At 45.4% G+C, this 4,970-nt stretch overlaps 1 long non-coding RNA gene across 1 annotated transcript; it reads left to right on the top strand.

Moving 5' to 3' along the window:
* The first annotated feature begins 2,070 nt into the window (after positions 1-2,070).
* Positions 2,071-4,031, top strand: LOC146205519 (uncharacterized). Its single transcript, XR_014703202.1, has 2 exons — positions 2,071-3,470; positions 3,942-4,031. It is a non-coding gene; the product is annotated as an uncharacterized LOC146205519 (long non-coding RNA).
* The last annotated feature ends 939 nt before the right edge of the window (positions 4,032-4,970 follow it).

Below are 4,970 nucleotides of genomic sequence, written 5' to 3'. Positions count from 1 at the left end.
TTCGCGTCACATTTAGCATTCATCTGCTAGTCATGTTGAAGGTTAGTTTGCGACAGAGATTGGAACCAACGATCTATGTACAGCTGCCGAAATCTTAACTGACGTTCGTGACGGCAGTACTTTCTGTAATTCTGAGTGTTACAGAGCAGCTAACCTGCGAAAAGTCAAGTATAAGAAATAGCTCACCAAGCTGTTGCGTAATCTTGATCATCTGGCAAGTATTGTCCTTATTAAGGCGCAGGAGCATAGAAAAGGAGGTCGTCATGCGCACGCCAGTTAAAGATTTGGGCGGCTCTACCTCCGTTTTTATGCCTTTCATTTTAAAGCTCGCCGTTCACCGAGAAGTGAGGCAGATAGAGCACCTTCCGTTCCTCCAAACAAAGCAAACTAAAGGCGTTAATCACATTGCCAAACTCTGCGTCTCTTAACGGCTAGAATTCGCGGAATGAAAACGCCGTGTTAAAGGCGCTATCGCGTCTACAGCTTTGGTGTCATGCTGGCTTGAAATTATTTAATTTTATAGCGTTAACTAGAGGCAGGCTGGTGGGCAGCTGAAAGCTGTGACACTCGAGGACAAACTTCATCAAAAGTTGAGTCTTTCTACTAGTTTTTTGTTGAATGCGACCAGCTACACTGAAAATAAGGATTTCTTCACCCTCATTTACTGTACCGCGGAAAGTATGTCAGTCGGACATTCTTAGTTTACAAAAGGACACACACACACGTATGTATAATATATATATATATATATATATATATATATATATATATATATATATATATATATATATATATATATATATATATATATATATATATATATATATATGCTTAAACTGACCATTAAAAATACAAAGATCATGGCGTCTGCCCCTATCAAGTCCTGGAGCATCAAGGGACAAGAAGTGGAAGCTGTGACAGATTTTCTCTTCTTGGGCTCCAAGATTACCCCGGAAAGAGACTGCAGCCATGAAATTGGGAGACGCCTGCTTCTGGGCAAGAGAGCCATGGCTAGCCTTGACCGCCTTGTAAAGAGCAGAGACATTACACTGCCAACCAAGATCCGTATAACTCGTGCTATGGTCTTTCCAGTGGTGATGTATGGATGCGAGAGTTGGACTGTGAAGAAGGCTGACCGCCGAAGAACTGACGCGTTTGAATTGGGGTGCTGGCGGAGACTCTTGAAAGTTCTTTGGACGGCCAGGAGATCAAATCAGTCGATATTGTCGACCATAAACCCTGACTGTTCATTGGAGGGTCAAATTCTAAAGTTAAAGCTCAGCTACTTTGATCATCTGATGAGAAGAGAGGAGTCGCTGGAGAAAGATTTGATGTTGGGAAAGTTTGAGGGTCACCGGAGAAGGGATAGGCAGCGAACGCGATGGTTGGATGGCATCCTCGAGGCGCTGCAGATGAAGTTATGTGATCTTAGGAAGATAGTGGGAGACCGGAAAGCGTGGCGTAATATGGTCCATTATATATATATATAGCCGGAAAGCGTGGCGTAATATGGTCCATATATATATATATATATAGCTCAAAATTTCGGGCAGAAATGACATTTTGTCGATGGTATGGTTCTTGCCTGATTCGATCAGAAGTTGGATGTTCCCATCGTATGCGGCGGCAATGCCGGTGCTATTGCTGAGGCAGTGGCTTGTCTTGCATCGCAGCCGCCGCATATTATGGGAACATTCGACTTCTGATCGAATCAGGCAAGTACGCCAAACAACTTTATTATTAAAAATACCAACGGCAAAATTCCATTTCTGTGCGAAATTTTAGCTGCGAGGATTTTGCGGTTTAGTTTGGAGGAGCATTCTACAGCGCGCTGGTAATTGTGCAACGCCCTGTGTATTCCTGGGTCTCCTCTTTTAGAGAGTTTTTATGTTTCTGCAAACGACCTACCTGCCTGTCTGTCCTATAAATGCACTTTTGCACCGGGGCCGTCGGAATGCGGTAAATAACTCGTCTTGCCTCGACCAAGGTTTTCATTTGCTTGATCTTACTATTCTACACACATGCTCTCTTCTTCATTCATTTTTTTTTTAATTTTCAAAAATAGGCTAATCAGTTTGGAAAGTGAAGAAAACAGAATGCGTACACCGTGTCGTATTGCACTGTATTAATATTGCAGGAGACGTTATTTTTGCATGTCATCATTCATAATTTTTTCATTCGTTCCGATTTCAGCAGGTTCTTTTAATTTTAAGGTGTACAAACTGCCCCAAGAGCTAGCTCTATTGTTCTTAGTTTACCAGGGTTCCTTTTTTTCGCAGTGCTTCGGCGTGTTTCGTACTTGCTGCACCAGGCTGTCGGGTGGTTCCAATCGCCACTTCTCCGGCGCTTTTGTGATGAAACACGACGCATGCATGTTTTCCGCCACGCCGCACACCAGGCACTTCGCGTTTTTCAATGCAGCACACACGTGTTTGCAGCAGCATTGTGCGACACGATGCCTTCGAGCATAAGTTGAGTGGAAAACTTACAAAAGACCAGCTAGCAGGCTGCGGAGCCACGTACAACCTGTGATACTTGCACGTGGTCACTTCTCCTTTCTAGTTCCGAGAATTCAGGAAACTGGGCATTGATTCCTTCGCTCGCCGTATGACACAGCGCAAAGGTGACGCACGCTCTTTTGTCCTGATAAGCTTGCCCCTTCAGTGAACATCAGAATTTTGGACACTGAATCTCAAGCGCCAATGATGGAGGTGGGGTAAGGAACAATCAGAAGAACCTGCTGCTCCCCGGAACTCTTTTCTTCACAGCATGAAGTCATTTTTCGCCGGACTTTCGGAAACCAGTTTGGCTGTAGCTTCCACAGTGCCTAGGCGGGGTACACAATACTTCATTGTGAACAATATGACAGGTCCCAGGGAGCCCAAAATGCGTGCCTCTTTTTGACGGCGAGCACATGGTGGCTCTGAACACATACTCTTCTCAAGACTCCGTGGGATCACGAGTCATTCCAGCAGAAGCGATGTCCTGTTCGGACGCGGAAGCATCGAGTGGTCTCAGTCTTATGCCTATGGGCTGCACTGCCCTTGAGTTGTAAATATTTGTATCATACTCAACATACAAATAGATATGTGCGAGCAAAGTCCTTCGTTGTCACTGCAGGGAACTACCCCCTGTAAAGACGTAATCTTAAATTAACTGACGCGGCAGAATTCTGTTAAGGGCACAGTTCACGACGACTATGCAATCAGCGACGACGTGGAGCTCGGATAAAGCAAGAGGTACGCATCTTCTAGTGCTGCAACAGTCTTGGGCTGCCCAAAAGCAGCAGCGGAGGAGAGATCACGTTAGCAGATTCGCTGGGCCAGCGTTGAGAACAACTATGGACTTGAAAGGTTGCTGCTGCTGCGGTGGCGCCATGTACCAGCTTCGGACTCCATTACGCATGTCAATGATGGGCGACAGCAGCAGGTGCGGCGGCAGCGGTCAACGTAAACCGGCGCATGGTGCTTGTAAGTTCCATTTTTCAAACTTTTTGCTGCCCTTATTGTGGGTTTAAGCCGGTACTTGTTTAATCAGCATGCATCGCAATAGTGAGCACAGTGTTAAGTCCGAGGTTCGAGTGGTCCCAATCTCTATGATCTATATCTCTATATACTGCTTGGAAAACAGGCCGGCACCACTACTGCGAAAGAATTTGTGCAGAAAAAATAGGAGCGATCTTCGGTAACCCGCCCCGTCAGATGTTCCTCGCTTGGCGGCCACAAGAAGGGTGCGGTGCTGGAAAAATGTTCTCCATGCAAGAGAAAGCGCTTGCTGTATCTGCAGCCGCGATGCGGTTCCAACACACTTCCATTTTTTTTTTTTTTGCCGCGCCGCCGCAGTTTAGTCGTCGAGGTGTTTCGATCGCTTGCATGTGTATACATTGTGAATGTGTCTATTCCCTCCACATCTCATTTTTCTCTCGTTTTTCTCTCACACAGGTTCCCTCGGAGTATGGATTCAACCACGACGATGACAAAAGACTGCTCGGTTATCCTGCCATTTTCAAACGCAATAAAAAGTAAACCCTGCCTTCCGTTCTCATGTACTAATATCGGTGTGCAAACTGCACCCTGAATGGCTACATGGCCCGTCACAAATATGTCGCTCTAGCCCGAAGAAACCAACATTGCGGAAGCGAGGGCGTCTGTGACCGGCTGACGAAGACATACATATTTTCACCAAACGTTTTTCTTCTGTATAGGGCGTATGTTAAGGCTGTCTAATGTTGCAGCGGAGGCAGCATTACCACACATATGCCAAACGGAGTCGCTTGCGTTGCAAATAAAGAAAATGTATGTCTCGTATCGCTTCGATAGCGGCGATGTCTTGTGACTAAGTCACAATCAGTCGAAGTGCGGTTGTTTTCAAATTACTAGCGTACCAGTGTGCGCCTAGACTATATTTAGAAGGGCGCAAACATACCCTTCGAAGGAAAAGAACATTATTTTAAATGGGTGTAAAAAACACTATAATATGAATTTATTTTATTCCTCTGGGTGGTAATATTACCCTTCCAAACAAAGCATAAATATGAACGTAAAAGTGCAAAGTTACGCCCATTCATAGGGTGCAAAGATGCACTTATGGGGTGCTGTAGTAAGCTCATTACGCTGGCATAAATGCAGACCCTGTGAGGGTAAGTTTACGCCTTATGATTAGGCATAAGCTTATTCCAGCTGGGAGCAAACATGCACCCGATTTTAGAGGATATTTTTGCACTTTCATGGCCTAACCTTTAGTCCTTCTGAGAAAGGGTAACGTTACTCCCCAGTAGCATATACTTGCACTTCACCATATGGCATAACGTTAGCCTCGTTGTAGCGTAAACTTTACACCAGACACACTTAAGCCCCCGTCGAGGGTGTAACTTTGCACCCAAAGGGGCTCCCCAGTGCGTCAGTGGACTTACCCCCCTAAAGGGGTAAGATCACACCTTTTTTTCTTAGAGTGTAGTTCTTGGCGTCTTC

This window comes from Amblyomma maculatum, chromosome 1 (genome assembly GCF_055883805.1).
Source record: "Amblyomma maculatum isolate TAMU_Amacu chromosome 1, ASM5588380v1, whole genome shotgun sequence".
Classification (NCBI taxonomy): Eukaryota; Metazoa; Arthropoda; class Arachnida; order Ixodida; family Ixodidae; genus Amblyomma; species Amblyomma maculatum.
Note: the sequence above shows the minus strand (reverse complement) of the source record. Positions and strands in the feature narration are given on the sequence as shown.